This window comes from Oncorhynchus mykiss, chromosome 17 (genome assembly GCF_013265735.2).
Source record: "Oncorhynchus mykiss isolate Arlee chromosome 17, USDA_OmykA_1.1, whole genome shotgun sequence".
NCBI classification, from domain to species: Eukaryota; Metazoa; Chordata; class Actinopteri; order Salmoniformes; family Salmonidae; genus Oncorhynchus; species Oncorhynchus mykiss.
The window spans coordinates 37,746,520-37,767,105 of NC_048581.1; the positions used below are offsets into that span (position 1 = coordinate 37,746,520).

The following is a 20,586-nucleotide window of genomic DNA, read 5'->3' on the forward strand; positions in this document are numbered from 1 at the left end:
AGCACTAGCCTATGTCAATCTACTATCCCCCATAGTACAAAGGTTGACCTATTCTATTGGTAAACTTCTTCTGTGCAATAAATAAATATTCCAATGTTCCAGTTGTGGGATGCATTAGATCCCAAATTAATACATCAACAAAATATGCAACAGATCACAACGTTTAGCTTAATAATTTTGCACGCCCAATTATTCAGTTTTTGATTTGTTAAAAAAGTTTGAAATATCCAATAAATGTCGTTCCACTTCATGGTTGTGTCCCACTTGTTGTTGATTCTTCACAAAAAAATACAGTTTTATATCTTTATGTTTGAAGCCTGAAATGTGGCAAAAGGTTGCAAAGTTCAAGGGGGCCGAATACTTTCGCAAGGCACTGTATGCCAGTTAGGCTCTACACCGGTTTTAAAGCTAATTATTAATGTGCTTAATTTTAAGAAGTTATCTGGCCACTTTAGGTGGGATGTATCACCTTATCAAAACATTTTGGGCTATGGGCTAGGCTATATGAGGTGTGCAACTATGATTTGTCCCCCCAAAAAAGGCATGCACTGTTTCTTGACAGACTGCACATGCTGGGCATCACTCACAAGTGATAATACATCATTCAAATCAAATCAAATTTATTTGTCACATACACATGGTTAGCAGATGTTAATGCGAGTGTAGCGAAATGCTTGTGCTTCTAGTTCCGACAATGCAGTAATAATCAACAAGTAGTCTAGCTAACAATTCCAAAACTACTACCTTATAGACACAAGTGTAAGGGGATAAAGAATATATACATAAAGATATATGAATGAGTGATGGTACAGAGCGGCATAGGCAAGATACAGTAGATGGTATTGAGTGCAGTATATACATATGAGATGAGTATGTAAACAAAGTGGCATAGTTAAAGTGGCTAGTAATACATGTATTACATAACGATGCAGTAGATGATATAGAGTACAGTATATACATATACATATGAGATGAATAATGTAGGGTATGTAAACATTATATTAGGTAGCATTGTTTAAAGTGGCTAGTGATATATTTTTACATCATTTCCCATCAATTCCCATTATTAAAGTGGCTGGAGTTGAGTCAGTGTGTTGGCAGCAGCCACTCAATGTTAGTGGTGGCTGTTTAACGGTCTGATGGCCTTGAGATAGAAGCTGTTTTTCAGTCTCTCGGTCCCAGCTTTGATGCACCTGTACTGACCTCGCCTTCTGGATGATAGCGGGGTGAACAGGCAGTGGCTCGGGTGGTTGTTGTCCTTGATGATCTTTATGGCCTTCCTGTGACATCGGGTGGTGTAGGTGTCCTGGAGGGCAGGTAGTTTGCCCCCGGTGATGCGTTGTGCAGACCTCACTACCTTCTGGAGAGCCTTACGGTTGTGGGCGGAGCAGTTGCCGTACCAGGCGGTGATACAGCCCAACAGGATGCTCTCGATTGTGCATCTGTAGAAGTTTGTGAGTGCTTTTGGTGACAAGCTGAATTTCTTCAGCCTCCTGAGGTTGAAGAGGCGCTGCTGCGCCTTCTTCACGATGCTGTCTGTGTGGGTGGACCAATTCAGTTTGTCTGTGATGTGTACGCCGAGGAACTTAAAACTTACTACCCTCTCCACTACTGTTCAATCGATGTGGATAGGGGGGTGTTCCCTCTGCTGTTTCCTGAAGTCCACAATCATCTCCTTAGTTTTGTTGACGTTGAGTGTGAGGTTATTTTCCTGACACCACACTCCGAGGGCCCTCACCTCCTCCCTGTAGGCCGTCTCGTCCTTGTTGGTAATCAAGCCTACCACTGTTGTGTCGTCCGCAAACTTGATGATTGAGTTGGAGGCGTGCGGGGCCACGCAGTCGTGGGTGAACAGGGAGTACAGGAGAGGGCTCAGAACGCACCCTTGTGGGGCCCCAGTGTTGAGGATCAGCGGGGTGGAAATGTTGTTGCCTACCCTCACCACCTGGGGGCGGACCGTCAGGAAGTCCAGTACCCAGTTGCACAGGGCGGGGTCGAGACCCAGGGTCTCGAGCTTGGAGGGCACTATGGTGTTAAATGCCGAGCTGTAGTCGATGAACACCATTCTCACATAGCTATTCCTCTTGTCCAGATGGGTTAGGGCAGTGTGCAGTGTGGTTGAGATTGCATCGTCTGTGGACCTATTTGGGCGGTAAGCAAATTGGAGTGGGTCTAGGGTGTCAGGTAGGGTGGAGGTGATATGGTCCTTGACTAGTCTCTCAAAGCACTTCATGATGACGGAAGTGAGTGCTACGGGGCGGTAGTCGTTTAGCTCAGTTACCTTAGCTTTCTTGGGAACAGGAACAATGGTGGCCCTCTTGAAGCATGTGGAAACAACAGACTGGGATAGGGATTGATTGAATATGTCCGTAAACACACCAGCCAGCTGGTCTGCGCATGCTCTGAGGGCGCGGCTGGGGATGCCGTCTGGGCCTGCAGCCTTGCGAGGGTTGACACGTTTAAATGTTTTCCTCACCTCGGCTGCAGTGAAGGAGAGTCCGCATGTTTTAGTTGCGGCCGTGTCAGTGGCACTGTATTGTCCTCAAAGCGGGCAAAAAAGTTATTTAGTCTGCCTGGGAGCAAGACATCCTGGTCCGTGACGGGGCCGGTTTTCTTTTTGTAATCCGTGATTGACTGTAGACCCTGCCACATACCTCTTGTGTCTGAGCCGTTGAATTGAGATTCTACTTTGTCTCTATACTGACGCTTAGCTTGTTTGATTGCCTTGCGGAGGGAATAGTTACACTGTTTGTATTCGGTCATGTTTCCGGTCACCTTGCCCTGATTAAAAGCAGTGGTTCAGGCTTTCAGTTTCACGCGAATGCTGCCATCAATCCACGGTTTCTGGTTTGGGAATGTTTTAATCGTTGCTATGGGAACGACATCTTCAACGCACGTTCTAATGAACTCGCTCACCGAATCAGCGTATTCGTCAATGTTGTTGTCTGACGCAATACGAAACATATCCCAGTCCACGTGATGGAAGCAGTCTTGGAGTGTGGAGTCAGATTGGTTGGACCAGCGTTGAACAGACCTCAGCGCCGGAGCTTCTTGTTTTAGTTTCTGTCTGTAGGCAGGGATCAACAAAATGGAGTCGTGGTCAGCTTTTCCGAAAGGAGGGTGGGGCAGGGCCATTCACAAGTGATAGGCTAATATTGTCACCCCATCAGACTATTCTTATTTCAATGTTGTCTTTACATATACTAAATAATATATGTGTGAAATTAGTTTTGATTTAGAATGGACCAATATTATGCACCTGTCTCGGAACAGGGGCATGGGAAAAAGAAAGTCAACTATGCACCTAAATAGCAAATGGAGGAGCTTTTCGCGTGGTTCATTTTCATGCCAGCCAGGTAGGCTATGCTCCTGTTGTAAGAGAACCAATGTGCTTAATATTAGGAAAGTTAATAAATAAATATAATAGGCCTAGCCTATAGAAAGCTGATGGGATCCTCTTTTTAATAGAGGCCATCAAAACTCTCTCACGCAATTGCATGTGGCATTACACATGCAATTGACCATCTAAAGGAGATGGTTCCAGACATTCACAAACAACATGTTTGGCCCAATAGGTACAATCCCTGGTGGGTCGGAACCATCGTTCTACCCACCTCCTTGTTATACTACAGGGCAGAAACCAGAGAGACATCTTCCTTACAGACCATGAGTGTTGATACCAATCCATCACATGACATACAGTATATGCGTTCTTATGTTATGCTTCTCACAGTATTTTAGTTTTACACAAAACATTACATTACAGGGAACAGTGCACAGCTAGTCCAAATCAAACCTTACATGATGCCTCTTGGGGCCTCTTGTATGCTTGATCATCTGGCATGTCTGAACCCAGCTCTGCTATTCATTGTTCTTCTATCAGGAATTTGTATCTGGAGAAGGATCATATTTCTTACAAATGCTCAAAAGTCAAAAGTAACCCACTGAGGCTGTGCCAGTGACTTGGCTTCAACTAGGAGGCAGACCAAAATATGAAATTGCACTGCAGAGAGTGAACAAGGTTTAGACTTTTTAGCCCTTCCTGTACTAGTTATAGCCTAATACTAACAATATGGTGAGCATCAAACCCTAGTGTTTCATATAGTTACAGACGACCAGTTGACCAGCTAGCTAGGCACTGGTAACTACAAACAAAAACTATTTACACCCTTCTAGCCAGTCAACAAGAGATTATATGCAGCTACAAAAATACACAACATACATAGTAGACCGATTTCATGTTTTGAAATGTGTTTTAGTTAACTACATGGACAGTATCATGTTCCCTAATATCCATTTACCATGATAGTTAGCAATTTACCTGCGTTAGCTTTCAAAGCATGCTATGACACAGATGGACTGTTGGTTAGCCTAGCTAACAGAGACCCTATCCTCTTTACACAAACACTCAAAATAGGAAAAATTGAATCAAACATCAACATTGTTTTTAATGCTAAAGAGTAGTCAAGTTTCAAGTTTTATTAGTCGTATGTATGGGATATGCACGACTGTTCAAAAGTTCGGGGTCACTTAGAAATGTCCTTGTTTTTTTAAAGAAAAGCAAAAATCATTTATATTAAAATAACATCAAATTGGTCCGAAATATAGTGTAGACATTGTAATGTTGTAAATGACTATTGTAGCTGGAAACAGCTGATTTCTAATGGAATATCTACCCATTAGGCCCATTATCAGCAACCATCACTCCTGTGTTCCAATGGCATATTGTGTTAGCTAATCCAAGTTCATCATTTTAAAAGGCGAATTGATCATTAGAAAACCCTTTTGCAATTATGTTAGCACAGCTGAAAACTGTGCTAAAGCTGATTAAAGAAGCAATAAAACTTGCCTTCTATAGACTAGTTGAGTATCTGGAGCATCAGAATTTGTGGGTTCAATTACAGGTTCAAAATGACTAGAAACAAAGAACTTTCTTCAACTTGTTAGTCTATTCTTGTTCTGAGAAATTAACTATTCCAAGTGAGAAATTGACAAGAAACTGAAGATCTCGTACATCGCTGAGTTGGACCGCAGAGTGAGTTGGACCGCAGAGTGAAAGAAAAGCAGCCATCAAGTGCTCAGTATATGTGGGAACTTCTTCAAGACTGTTGGAAAAGCATTCCAGGTGAAGCTGGTTGAGAGAATGCCAAGAATGTGCAAACATCTTGGCATCAAGGCAAAGGGTGACTACTTTGAAGAATCTCAAAAATATTTTGATTTGTTTAACACTAGTTAAGTTTCAACATGATTACATATGTCTTATTTCATAGTTTTGATGTCTTCACTATTATTTTACAATGTAGAACATTTAAAAAAGAAAGAAAAACCCTAGAATGAGTAGGTGTGTCTAAACTTTGACTAGTACTGTACTTCTCGTGTCTGATCCGTTAAATTGTGACTCCACTATGTCTCTATACTGATGTTTTGCCTGTTTGATTGCCTTACGGAGGGAGTAACTACACTGTTTTTATTCGGCCAAATTCCCAGTCACCTTGCCATGGTTAAGTGCGATGGTTCGCACTTTCAGTTTACGCAAATGCTGCCATCTATCCAAGGTTACTTTTTAGGGTAGGTTTTAATAGTCACAGTGGGTACAACATCTCCTATACACTTCCTGATAAACTCAGTCACCGTATCAGTGTATTTGTCAGTTATTCTCGGAGGCTACCCGGAACATATCTCAGGCCGTGTGATCAAAACAATCTTGAAGCATGGGTTCCGATTGGTCAACAGTGTGTTTATGTTATATACTGTACATTTGTTTCATTGACCATATTACATTATCATTGTAATTGCGCACGCATTGCTTTCAGACATCCACCTACCCCAATGCTCTGTTGCTGATGACTGGGATGAAAGCAGGAGCAGATTTCAGGAGCATGACAAGTCACCCTCTATTTGACATGACTGATATAAGGGCATGTACGTGATAGGCCTAACTGACTTATATGATTCTGATGGTTACAATGTTTATTGATACTGTCATATACCGTAATTTCTTAGTCCAAGTTAGGTGACACAGGATGGTCATAATACTTCTTGACAGTGTTATAAAGTGTATTACTCTTAGTCCAAGTAAGGTGACAGGATGGTCATAATGTTTCATGGCAGTGTCAGCTGGGACTGCCCAGGGGAAGGTCCTGATTGACATGTGTACTATGGTGCTTTGAGTTGGTTGGGACCTCTCCAGAGCACTGACAAATAAACAATGATTCCTTTAAGATTGACTTGTGTCCCTGCACAATAATATCCATGACAAAAGTACGACTGGAGTTTATATATTTTGGAGAATCTCTTATATAATGGGTTAAAATAATGTATAGAAACCCTAGGTGTAAAATAGTAAATAATGGCTACTTCTCAGAAAGTTTTAAACTGTCAAGAGGAGTAAAACAAGGTTGTCCACTATCGGCATATCTATTTATTATGGCCATAGAAATGTTAGCTATTAAAATCTGATCCAACAATAATATCAAGGGATTAGAAATACAGGGCTTAAAAACAAAGGTGACATTGTATGCTGATGATTCATGTTTTCTTTTAAATCCACAACTTGGGTCCCTTCACAGCCTCATAGAGGATCTAGTACATTTTTATACCCTCTCTGGATTACAACCAAATTATTACAAGTGTACTACATTACATATTGGATCACAAAGAAATGGTATGATGGGGATGTTTATATACTCGGTATACAGTGGTTTGTCCTTTAAAAGTTGCAACGTACTGCAGCACAGCTTGTGTGGTGCCGCAGAATTCTATGGCACGTTATTTAAGTGCCAACCACTGGTACCATTAATGTTAGTGCTAGTTTGACCACCAGAGGGCATCTTTGAGAAGCATTTGATAGCCTTCAATAGTGGCTGTACTAGAGAATTTAAAACTTTTTTTGCAAGAACATAGTATATGGGACTGATTTTAAGAAATGTTGCTAAATTAATTTGATTAATATTATGGTGTTTCTATTTCAAGAAAAACATGGTGCTGTATAACATGGCAGTCGGGAGTAGGCTACTGTGCTGGGCTATTTAGCTAAAGAATTCCAGTGTCGTGCGGGCACGCGGGTGACCGGGGTTGAATTCCCCAATGGGGAGGAAGGAGTAGGCTGTCCTTGTAAATAAGAATGTGTTCTTAAAACCTCTACTGACTCTCCATCCCGCATGCAGGAGTGTAATCATCGCCTGAAACTAATTAACATAACGCAACGGACATAAATATCCCTAGAAAATATTCCTATTCATGAAAATCACAAATTAAATATATTGAGACACAGCTTAGCCTTTTGTTAATCACCCTGTCATCTCAGATTTTCAAAATATTCTTTACAACCAAAGCTTGACAAAGCATTTGTGTAAGTTTATCGATAGCCTAGCATAGCATTATGCCTTGCTAGCAGCAGGCAACCTTGCCACGAAAATCAGAAAAGCAATCAAATTAAATCGTTTACCTTTGATGAACTTCGGATGTTTTCACTCACGAGACTCCCAGGTAGATAGCCAAAGTTCATTTTTTCCCAAAATATTATTTTTGTAGGCGAAATAGCTGCATTTGTTCTTCACGTTTGGCTGAGAAATCGCCCGGAAATTGCAGTCACGAAAACGGCGAAAAATATTCCAAATTAGCTCCATAATATTGACAGAACCATGGCAAACGTTGTTTATAATCAATCCACAAAGTGTTTTTCAAATATCTATTCGATAATATATCCGTCGGGACAATTCGTTTTTCAGTAGGACCGATTGAAGTAATGGCTACCTCTGTATTTTACGCGAGAGTCACCCTGGGAGCCATCAGGTGACCACTTACGCAATGTAGCCGCCTACAGCTATTCTTCAACATAAATGCGTAAAACTACGTCACAATGCTGTAGACACCTTGGGGAATACGTAGAAAGTGTAAGCTGGTATATAGCACATTCACAGCTCAATAGGGACTCATTGGAATGCAGCGCTTTCAAACTATGGAGCACTTCCGGATTGGATTTTTCTCAGGCTTTTGCCTGCAACATCAGTTCTGTTATACTCACAGACAATATCTTTACAGTTTTGGAAACGTTAGAGTGTTTTCTATCCAAAGCTGTCAATTATATGCATATTCTAGCATCTTGTCCTGAAAAAATATCATGTTTAAAACAGGAACATTTTTTTTCCAAAAATGAAAATACTGCCCCTAGAGTCGCAACAGGTTAACTGATTCCATAGTTGTGATTTATTCACTATTCTACAATGTAGAAAATAGTAAAAATGAAGTAAAACCCTGGAATGAGTAGGCGTGTCCAAACTTTTTGCTTAATTCATTTGATTAATATTATGGTGTTTCTACTCTGAGAAAAATGAAAAATCCTCTGAGTTTCTGTTAGGATGGAAAATTTGGCGCTGTACAACGTGACGGTAGGCTACAGTGCTGGGCTATTTAGCTAAATAATGCCAGTTTCATGCGCTGCGGCCAGTCGTGTAAAGCAGTAACAGACATTTTGGTGACCTTATTTGACCTTTTCTGCTGTTTCTGAGACACAGGCAATCCCTCCTTTGGGGCACTACTTGATTGAGTAAATAAAACACTAAACAATCACAAAACAGTAACTATTGGTCACTCTATTATTATTTTTATATGTATTCATTATAGAATTGTGTCAGTTATTAATGATGAACCTTTCAACTCTACTCTTCCTCCCCATCTCTCTTATTTTTCAGCTTCAGGTGACAAAACCTGCACAGTCCAAGGGTTCCAGTCTGCAGACTTCTTTCTGGTCACACATTGCATTAGGAGAAATATCCAATAAACCAAAGACATTACTTTAACTGTGAATGTACTTTATTACAGATCTTTTCCTAAAATAAAGTGGAGCATACATACATTAAACAAGTTATTGCAATTTATTTACATTGGGTGTAGTGTGTGTGAGAGGGAGGCAGGCATGTTTTTCAACAGAATTTCCTAAAACTGTACACAGTCTTTTATAATATTATCAATCCCACTTTGATTTGATAGATATTTAGAGTAATTATGCAGACATTGATAATGGATATATAGGAGTAGATATCTCCAATCATAAAATAAAATGGAGCAAACATTAAACAAGCAAGCAATTACAACTTATTTACATTGTGGATAAACTGTGTGAGAGTGTGTGCACATGTTTTATTTTTCCTTGTCAGCCACCCAACTCTGCTTTGTCAGTCTTGAACGGCCCAGTGTATGCACTTCTGGGTGAGGTTGTCAGGCAGTGGTGGAGTGCATGGCAGATCTGAAAGAGAGATGCACAAAGTGACAGTAAGTACACAGCTCAACAACATGTCTGTGTGTACATCTGTTGGTGTGGGTGAGCATATGCAATATAATTCTGAATTACCTGTGTCCATCTGGGAATCCTCAAAAGTTTCTCCCTTCACGGCCAGTGGAGTAGAAACTGGTGCAGCCGGTAAATTAAATACTACAGCAGTGGACTGCTGTGACTGCAGCTGAACTGCTGGGCATGGCAGATCTAAAAGACAGAGGCACAATTGTCTTAACTGACAATAAATCATACAACTAAATAGACAATGACTGTAAAGGCCTAGATTCAATCAGCACAAGCATTAACCGGCGATAGCCGACACCCGCATAGCTGATGTTTTTGGTGGTGTCTGAGGTGTAACTGTGTTGGATCTGTCAAATCGGTAAGCAGCAGTTCTGGATCATTGTCACAAAACTACACCCGTCCTACTCGCATAACAAGTTCAGAACGAGAGTGTAGGTTATAGAAATAATGACGCTCAAATTCAAAATCCTTAAACTAAATAATGAGGACTTCTATCAGCCTAATTGAGGTGTAGATTACATCTCAAATTCCAGTGTTCTAACTTGTAAACAGGGCTGCATGAGATTTCTGTTAAAACGACTCAGTTTCTACCAATGGCAATGTCCGCTTTAGGTAGAATGCCAGGAGCCACTTGTGAATTTGACAGCTCTAACACAGTTCCACCTCAGACACCGCCAAAACAACCGCTATGTGGATGTTGGCTAAAGCAGATGTGATTGAATAGAGCCCCAAGTGAGGGAGAGTGTGCATGTGTGTGTACATGCATGTGATAATTACCTGTGTCACCTGTCGTGGCCGGTGTATCAGATGCAGACGACTGCAGCTGTGAAGACTGTGGTTGAGCTAATAGGGGTGTCGGATCTAAAAGAAAGAGGAACAATGTTCTTAAGTTAAAATAATTATACAACAAAACAGAGTGAATGATTGAGTGAGTGTGTATACGTGTGTTTGATAAATACCTGGACCACATCACACCGCCGAGCAGGTTGGCAGATCTGAAAAATAGGCACAATTTTAATGACAAAGCCTGACTACACACTAACCTAAACAGAACAAACTATGGGAGGCGCACAGTCGTACATAGAGCCATGACTACATGGAACTCTATTCCACATCAAGTAACTTGTGCAAGCAGTAAAATTAAATTTCAAAAACAGATAAAAAATACACCTTACGGAACAGCGGGGACTGTGAAGAGACATGCATACAAACGATGACATACACACTGTATACACACGTACACAAGGATTTTGTGCTGTAGATATGTTGTAGTAGAGTTGTGGCCTGAGGGCATATGTTGTGAATGTATTTTAATGTTTTTAAAATTGTATGACTGCCTTAAATTTTGCTGGACCCAAAGAAGAGTAACTGCTGTCTTGGCAGCAGCTAATGGGGATCCATAATAAATACAATACAACAAATGAAGTAAGTTTGTGTGTGTGTGTGTGTGTGTGTATCTGGCAACACACGCAGCAGACTTAATTTTCCCAACTGCTCGTTGTACTTGCCATTGCCATCTGATGTGTGTGTGTGTGTGTGTTCTGTGTTATTTTGACATAGAAGTGTCAAGTTGAAAACATCCTTGTAGTAGGCCATTCAGTGATTAGCTTGTGAAAAATTACTATCAACAGTGTACAGTAAAAAGGATATCAAATATTCAGATCTGGATTGACAACTAGGCTAAATCATGTGAAGTTACAAACCTCTAGGGCTTAGTCTACACTCAAGTTAAATAAAGGATGCAGAACATGAGCTCTAGGACCATGCCTCGGGACTATCTGGCCTGACAACTCCTGGCTGTCCCCGTCTCCAGTCCACCTAGTCGTTCTGCTGTCTCTGCTGTTTCTGTCTGCAGCTATGGAACCCTGACCTGCTCAAGGCTCACCGGAGGTACTAACTTGTCCCAGACCCACTGTTTGATCCTGTCTTTCTCTGTCTCAACCTCTAAATGCTCAGACATGAAAAGCCAACTGGCATTTACTCCTGAGGTGCTGAACTATTGCACCCTCAATAACCCTCAATTATTTGACACTGCTGGTCATCTATGAACGTTTAAACGTCTTGAAGAATAATCTGGCTAAATGGCTGTACTCTTATATAATCTCCACCAGCACAGCCAGAATAGGACTGGCCACCCATCAGAGCCTGGTTCCTCTAGGTTTCTTCCTAGGTTCCTGCCTTTCTTGTCACACCCTGATCTGTTTCACCTGTCCTTGTGATTGTCTTCACCCCCTCCAGGTGTCGCTTATATTCCCTGGTGTGTTTGTCCCTGTGTTTCCTGTCTCTCTGTGCCAGTTCGTCTTGTATGTCTTTCAAGTCAACCAGTGTGTTTTCCCGTACTCCTGCTTCTATTCCCTTATTTCTTGCCCTCCTGGTTTTGATCCTTGCCCGTTTTCTGGACTCCGTACCCGCCTACCTGACCATTCTGCCTGCCACTCTGTACCTCCTGGACTCTGGACTGGTTTTGACCTTTTGCCTGTCCACGACCACTCTTGCCTACCCCTTTTGGATTGATCAATAAATATCAAAGACTCAAACCATCTACCTCCGGTGTCTGCATATGGATCTCGCCTTGCGCCCTTATATTTCTAGGAAGTTTTTCCTAGCCACTGTGCTTCTAAGTCTGCAATGCTTATTCTTTGGGGTTTTAGGCTGGGTATCTGTATAAGCACTTTGTGACAACTGCTGATGTAAAAGGGGCTTTATAAAATACATATGATAGGTTGCTTGTATATGCTTCTTTTCATGTCAGTAACTCTTTTTCCTGGTCTTTCCAGTTGGCGACAGGGGGCTTCAAGTTTGGGAATGGAGGGCCTAGAGAATTGGAATATTAACAATAATTAGCATCCACATTTATGAATGAAATTCAATATGGGTTAGCTGTGTATCTCATCTGATTGAGAATTACTGGTGATATGCCGTATGTCTATTTCTTTTGAAAATCTGCCACAAAACCACAATTTGCTAAATTGTAATTACCTCGCTACTATTGGCCTATTTATTGCCTTACCTCCTTACTCCATTTGAACACACTGTATATAGATTTTTCTATTATTATTGACTGTACAGTTGTGGCCAAAAGTTCAGAGAATGACACAAATATACATTTTCACGTTTTCAAGTCTGCTGCCTCAGTTTGTACGATGGCAATTTGCATAAACTCCAGAATGTTATGAAGAGTGATCAGATGAATTGCAAAGTCCCCTTTTGCCATGCAAATGAACTGAATCCCCCCAAAACATTTCCACTGCATTTCAGCCCTGCCACAAAAGGACCAGCTGACATCATGTCAGTGGTTCTCTCGTAAACACAGGTGTGAGTATTGACGAGGACAAAGCTGGAGATAACTCTGTCATGCTGATTGAGTTCGAATAACAGACTGGAAGCTTCAAAAGGAGGGTGGTGCTTGGAATCATTGTTCTTCCTCTGTCATGGTTACCTGCAAGGAAACAAATCATGTTTACCTGCAAGGAAACACGTGCCATCATCATTGCTTTGCACAAAAAGGGCTTCACAGGCAAGGATATTGCTGCCAGTAAGATTGCACCTAAATCAACCATTTATCGGATAATCAAGAACTTCAAGGAGAGCGATTCAATTGTTGTGAAGAAGGCTTCAGGGCGCCTCAAGAAAATCCAGCAAGTGCCAGGACCGTCTCCTAAAGTTGATTCAGCTGTGGGATCAGGGCACCACCAGTACAGAGCCTGCTCAGGAATGGCAGCAGGCAGGTGTGAGTGCATCTGCACGCACAGTGAGGCGAAGACTTTTGGAGGATGGCCTGGTGTCAAGAAGGGCAGCGAAGAAGCCACGTCTCTCCAGGAAAAACATCAGGGACAGACTGATATTCTGCAAAAGGTACAGGCATTGGACTACTGAGAACTGGGGTAAAGTCATTTTCTCTGATGAATCCCCTTATAACTAAGTGGCTCGAGGAACAAAACATTGATATTTTGGGTCCATGGCCATGAAACTCCCCAGACCTTAATCCCATTGCGAACTTGTAATCAATCCCCAAGAGGCGGGTGGACGAGCAAAACCCCACAAATTCTTCAAGCATTGATTATGCAAGAATGGGCTGCCATCAATGTGGCCCAGAAGTTAATTGACAGCATGCCAGGGCAGATTGCAGAGGTCTTGAAAAAGAAGGGTCAACACAGCAAATATTGACTCTTTGCATCAACTTCAAGTAATTGTCAATACAAGCCTTTGACACTTATGAAATGCTTGTAATTATACTTCAGTATTCCATAGTAACATCTGACAAAAATATCCAAAGACACTGAAGCAGCAAACTTTGTGAACATTAATATTTGTGTCATTCTCAAAACTTTTGGCCACGACTGTACTTTTGTTTATTCCACGTGTTGTTTTAAATGAGAACTAATTCTCAACTGGCCTACCTGGTGAAATAAATAAAATGTAAATTATATCTAGTGAGAGTGCACACAACCATTAGCTTAATTTACCAAGTCAACAATGACATTTTGTCAAGGGACCCAACGAATACCAACGGCGCTACCCTACTGCACCCCATATCAACCAACATGCCAACTAGTAGTGACAAGGCTATATTGTTGTCATTCCGTAATACTGTAACGTTGCTTTAGCCTACTGTACATCAAATTATTATCCACCTAGCTAGCTAGTGATAGCTTTTAAACAAAATATCTACCTATCTAGCTTGTATGATTGCATGTAAAACAACTCTACAGATGATTACAAAGTTTGAAAGCAAAGTTGACTTACCAGTATGCTGCTCTATCGGGAACTAGAGTGAGGCATCCAGATATGAGGTTAGCTGGCTAGCATCACCAGCATGTTAGATATGAAAGTATCTATCCAGCAACAATGTCGAGGTCAAAAACGAAAGAAACTGTTAAGCCATGCTGACTTCTTAATATAAGTCAAATCGGACTGAAATAATTCACAGGCTGAACGTACATTTCTATGACTAACTACCTAACTTTAGCTTACCAGCTCAGTGACCAGTGATGAACCTATTCCTGTTTACAGAGTGTGAGTCCCTCCCCCTCCCATGTCCTGCATGGAGAAGCGCCACTGAGTCAACATGTGGCTAGAATTATATTACATCTGGGTTGGTTTACAAACTCCATTGACAATGCATTGGAAACTGTTTCGGTCCGTTGAGCAAAAGAACCGGGGTTCAATTCCCCACGGCGAGGAAGGAGTAGGCTGTCCTTGTAACGTAATCATTTGTTCTTAACTGACTTGCCTAGTTACATAAAGGTTACAAAAAGAGCATAACATTTCTACACTATAATTTTAGATGAGGTTATTTCTTCTTATTTTTTAAATGAAAGTGAGCGATTGTAATCGGAATAAAGGCCAAAATAATATTTTTTAAAGGCCACAAATGTATTTCTGTTTTTAGAGGGAGAGAAACGCTGGAACACTGGTGCGGCGTCCTATAGGACTCCCATTCACGGTCGGATGTGATACATAATAATAATACTTAACATAGAACCTAATTTAGAAAAACATTTAACAATAGAATTCTCCCCCTACCCTCCATCTAGGCAAGTCTATTGTCCAGCTACCTGCTAGAACAGCGGGAACATTTCCCTAGTCAGCGCCATTTATAGTGCAATGCCCCTTAAAGTGTTGCTCTGTGCTACCCAGTGTGCTACCCAGTATATATTGTCCTGCTAATAACAGGGTAAATAATATATCTGTGAGAATGTCCAAGGGGCTTTTATATCATTCTAAATTAATGATAATAATAATTGGAGATAATTTCGTTTTCAAATAACATAAAATTTAGTGAGAAAAGGGTCATTTTTCAACATGGGGTGAGACATTGTTACTAATTTCTAAATAACAATTTATTTCTGTTTTTAAAGGGAGAGAAACCAAAAACCTACAGTCATCTCATGGGTCTCCCAGTAAAGGCCAGCACAAGTATTGAACCAGAATCTAGTAGCAACACAGATTGTACAGTGTCTCAGTGTCTTAGAATGTTGTGCCACTCAGGGACTGTACGATGTGACAGGCCGGGAGTGGGCTACAGATCTACAGTAAGAGCAAAATAACAAAATAAAATAATAACCTTAGTGTAACAACAGTTTTAGTAAGTAATACTGAAGTCGTGCACAATTATCAGTTTCTATTTAGGTTTATGTCGCCCATTCATTGTCAGTTAGACACAGTAGAGCCCAAAAGCATAACCAGTGTTCTAACTTCCCCTTGCGCTGGTCTGGAGCAATGAAGTGGTGACGCAGGGTAACGTAATAAACCACAAATGACCTCTAAGCGCTGTAGCATAATCGCAAAACTTTTACATATTTTTACACTGTACATAATATCCCGAAATGATCTCACTCCAATAAATTTGAATAGAAAGTTAGCAAAAAGAGATAAGATCTTGCTAACTTGGAAAGGCAAATACCTTTCTTATTGTGGAAAAATCACCCCGATTAACTCTTCAGTCATAGCCCAGTTTATCTATTTACTTATGGTCTTGCCTACACCTAGCAAACAGTTTTTTAAATTATTTGAGAAAAAAATATTACACTTTATTTGGAACGGCAAGCCAGACAAAATTAAACAGGCCTATTTATATAATTAATATGAATTCGGAGGGCAGAAATCATTAAATATTAAAGCCTTGAACCTCTCACTAAAGGCTTCAGTCATACAAAAGTTATACTTAAATCATAACTGGTAATCTAGCAAATTAGTAAGAATGTCTCACCCTATTTTAAAGAAAGGACTTTTTCCCTTTATTCAGATTACAACCTCTCCCAAATATCGCTATATTCGCCAGTTGCAATTTCAATTTAATCCACCCAAAAAGACAGAACAAATAATACAACAAATATTATGGTTAAAGTCAAATATGCTAATTGATAAAAACAAACACAATTTATAGTTCAAAAATTCATAGTTCAAAAATCTATGGCAAATAGAAGAGATAGATGGGAGGGGTTGAATGGAGCTGAAGGTTGGGACTAATAACAACAAGATAACTCATGTAAAACGTACTGTGCCCATAAAACGAATATATGTTGAGAACTTTTTTGTAAGAGCACAGTTTGAAAGATATGGCAAATAGAAATCAAACCGGATGAACATCAGAAATAGATGGGAGAGGTTGAGGGTAGCGGAAGTTCAGAAGTAAAAACAAACAAAATAGAACTATTGTAAAATAGCACCTGCTTTCTATAAAAAAAACACCAGGCTGCCTATGTTGCAGCCATCAAATCCACTAGGTCCACCTAGTATTCAAACCTGATAGACAACAACCGAGGAAACCCGCGCCACCTCTTTTCCACCATCAACTACCTACTCATACCAGCTGAGTCACCCATCTACGCTGTTACCACAGATGACTGCGGAAGATTCTCAACCTACTTCTTCATAAAGATTAACACCATAAGAAGTTTAGTCTTCGCCTCCACCTCCCCTTACCCCTCCCCAGCCACCACCCTACCCCCCAAACCTACTTATACTGGACCTTCAATGAGCTGCTTCACTCAGACCTCACCTGCTGAGATGTTGTCCACTCTCTGACAAATGAAGGCCACAAGCTGTGGTCTTGACCCCATCACCACAACGCTACTGAAATCTTGTTCCTCCACTCTTAGACCTTTTATAATGGAACTGATCAACAAGTCCCTCCAAACAGGCGTTGTTCCCTCCCAGTTTAAATCAGCAGTTATCTGAAAAAACCTCAACCAAGAGAACCCTGCCAACTACCAACCAATCTCTAACCTCCCCTTCTTGTCCAAAGTTATGGAAAAAGTTGTAGCTAAATTACTGCAGTCACACTTGACCTTCAATGGCCTCTGAGACTTTCCAATCTGGTTTCAGGCCTAGCCACAGTGGTAAACAACCTCCTCGAGTCAGCTGACAGTGGACTCCTTGACCTCAGTGCCGCCTTCCATACCGTTGACCACAGCATCCTCATGGGTCGATTGTAAGAACACATAAGTCTCGACAGTACTGGTTCACCTCATACCTTTCAAACTGCACACAATATGTTGCCTTAGGAATCCCACAAAGTCAGAACCCACCACAATCACCCGTTGTGTCCCTCAAGGCTCTTAGGTCCCATCCTATTCATAATCTACATGCTCCCCCTTTGTTTTCTAATCAGGAAACACGGCATCCAATTCAACTGCTATGCTTCCATGCAGTTCTATATAAAAACAACCCTGGACTCCCTCTCTTCCATTAACACCCCCACCAGCTGTCTGGATGATATTAAGGCCTGGATGTCAATCAACCGCCGACAACTCAACAATACTAAAACAGAAGCAATCCTCATTGGCACTCACCATCTTACCAAAACCAGTCCCATCACCACCCTTACCCTTGGCAGCTACTCCACATCCCACTGTCCTCCAACCATCTCCTACTGGACTCCTCCCTCACTTTCTCAGACCACATAAAATCTGTCTGCAAAAATCACCTGAGAAACATCACCCAGCTTCTTTCTATTCTCTCCAAACCTGATCTTTAAAAGCTGGTCAACTCCCTCGTCACCTCCTGACTCGATTACTCCTCCTTGGTGGTGTCCCCTCAAAAAGCATCCACAGGCTGCAGCTTGTGCAGAACAATGTTTTCAGGGTCCTCACAGGAACCTGGAGATCTGCCCATATCGCCCACATTCTAGCATCTCTCCACTGGCTACCCATCCAATTCAGAATCAACTTCAAAATCCTCCTGTTAGTCTTCAAAACCCCCAATGCCTCTGGCCCCCAATACCTCACTGAACTCCTCAGCCCCAAACAGTCTTCATGTTCAAATGATCAAAGACTCCTTGCAGTCCCAAAGACACGCTTTAAATCAATGGGTGACCAAGTGGGTTTGTGTCCCCCAATTGTCCACATGTTGGAGAATAAGATATTTTAACATCTGGTTTTGAGATAAAATGTGTCACCAATTACTGTTCCAAAATTCGTCAGATCTTTTACCTAACGATGGTGCTCTAAACATCTGCATCCCATTGGAACACAGCCATTTTAAAGGTGCAGGTCTTATGCAATGCACCTTTTTGTCTTACAGGAATGATATACATATGAGGAGAAAGCTGAAGTCTCCACCTATCCATTTATGTAAATATATCCTCTGTCTGATTCCCAGGTCGTCCACTAGATAGCAGTAGGAGTTCAAATGACGTATCTTGTCCACTTGAAACCAGTTGTGTCTGGTTTGGGTAGTTAGTCACTGTGCCAGAATGGCTGAACGGATTTTCAAGTCTGACATCTTAAAATTACCTTAGCAAAAACTTAAAACTTCTTTACCCATTTACTTTTCCTATTGTCAATGATGAGCTAGCTAAACAGCACATGTGGAGGATGCATACAAGGAAATGTGGATGGAGAAGCAAATGCATTGCTTTACAAAGATCATCAAGAACCCTTTCCATACATACTAAATGTTTGCACTTGATTTATAAATAAATAGATATACCCAAATGTAACTGCTATTCATGTGTAACTACATGATTTTGACATGGGCAGATGTTTTAGTAAGTGGTGTCAGGTGATGTACTGGAGGTTTTCAAGTGTCCCCAAACTTCTCCAAAGTGGCCAATGTCTGTTAATTAGATAATTCCAGTGCTATTTCCTACAGTAGTTCTTCCTTTAAAAGTTGTGGCGTACTGCAGCACAGCTTGCGGGGAGACGCAGAATTCTATGTCAAGTAATTTAAGTGTCAGGCATTGTTGCCAGAATGACCCAATTTACCACAATATACCACAAATGGTCACGGCATAAGCATAACATTTTTAAAGGAAGAACCCACTGTATTAGCTATCCCTATTTGCTGTTTGTACAGTAGAAAAACAGAATTATCAACCACACTCAAACATTGTGATGGGGTACATTCAAGTGTTCTTTTAACCTGTCCAAGGTGTCCAAATGTGGTAATTGCACTGTTCTTGCTTTGTCCCACCCAGGTTAACTGCATATCCCTGGAAAGCATATCTCATTGGCTACAAGACTGTCAAGGTGCCATAGCAGCCAATTCCCTGTGTAATGGATGCCCACAGCGCGTAAGCAGGCAAGATCATATTTTTGATGCGCAAAGATATAGTCACTCGGTGGACATTCGATATTGCCAGTAAGTCATACATCATCAGATAACATGGCAATAGGCTAGATTTGTTCCAACCAACCTATGGATTGATTTGATACCCCCATGTAGTTATAGCTCAAACACAGACCAAATTGAAGCTTACCTTTGCTGTTTGGTGAAAATGTTGTGTAAAAAAAAGCATTTGGACTCTTAGGGCTTGTGATCAATAACGGTAGGTCACAGGCAGACAAATAAGATATCCTCACGATCTGTGGAGTCCCGGCTTTCGGTGTGTATCAACGTATTCAGTGTTTATTTAGTTTATGCTTCACAACGCTAACCAGAATGTAGGTATCAGTCATCTTAAAATGAAGTCATCGGCTCAGCCTGCCCTTATAAATTCATATGCCAATATATATTAGTAAGTCCCACCAAATATTTGAAGGTATTGATCAATAGCCAAGATACTCAGCTTTCTGCAGACACCCTGCTTTTGCAGATAACGGCTACCGTTTTCGTACCAGACTGAATTGAATAAAAATAATCAAATAGGGTCCACAAATATTTTTTCCAAGAAGACAAGGCCTGTAGCTTTCAAATGAAATGTCACTTTCACCGGGCCCTTACAGGGTCCAAAACAACCGCTCAGAGTTTAGGGCAGTGATTAATAGTACAGAAAATGCGTGTATGGGGATCACGTGACCCTTGAACGAGATGGCCGCATGAACTAAGAGCTCAGCACAAGTAGTTTCCAATTCCTAATCTTACCTCCACTCCAAGTTCACACTCATTTAGCTTTAGTAAGAAAAAGTAATGGCGGCTACAAAAGGCGACACTACAGGTGACATTTTTACCCGGAGTATTAGCAACGGAAAAAGCCTCCAAGAAGAAGCTAGCTTCAGAAAAAACTAGCGCCATTAGCCAGGAGCAAGAGAACTCGCTCCCCTACGAGGCACAACGAATGCCAACCTCGCACTCTGTCGAAGACATCCTTTCTGAGTTGAGATCCCAACGTACAGAACTAAACACTAAATTAGATGCCATTAATTCTCAGCTCAGTGCGATAGGGGGCAAGGTGACAATCCTGGAAAACGCTTTGCCTGACATCAACAACAAGATAACCATAAACGCGGGGCGCCTGGACGAGGCAGAGGGGCGAATCCTATCCATGGAAAACTTATTGACAGATGCCATGGAAACAATAGCATATGCTAAAAAGAAAATTGAGCATCTGGAAGAGAAAA

At 41.2% G+C, this 20,586-nt stretch overlaps 1 long non-coding RNA gene across 1 annotated transcript; it reads right to left on the reverse strand.

The window, feature by feature from the left end:
* Window positions 1-8,792: 8,792 nt before the first annotated feature.
* LOC110493863 lies at window positions 8,793-14,376 on the reverse strand. Its single transcript, XR_002469203.2, has 6 exons — window positions 14,276-14,376; window positions 14,048-14,136; window positions 10,261-12,115; window positions 10,079-10,162; window positions 9,353-9,484; window positions 8,793-9,247 (listed from the first exon to the last, which is right to left on the reverse strand). It is a non-coding gene; the product is annotated as an uncharacterized LOC110493863 (long non-coding RNA).
* Window positions 14,377-20,586: the final 6,210 nt, after the last annotated feature.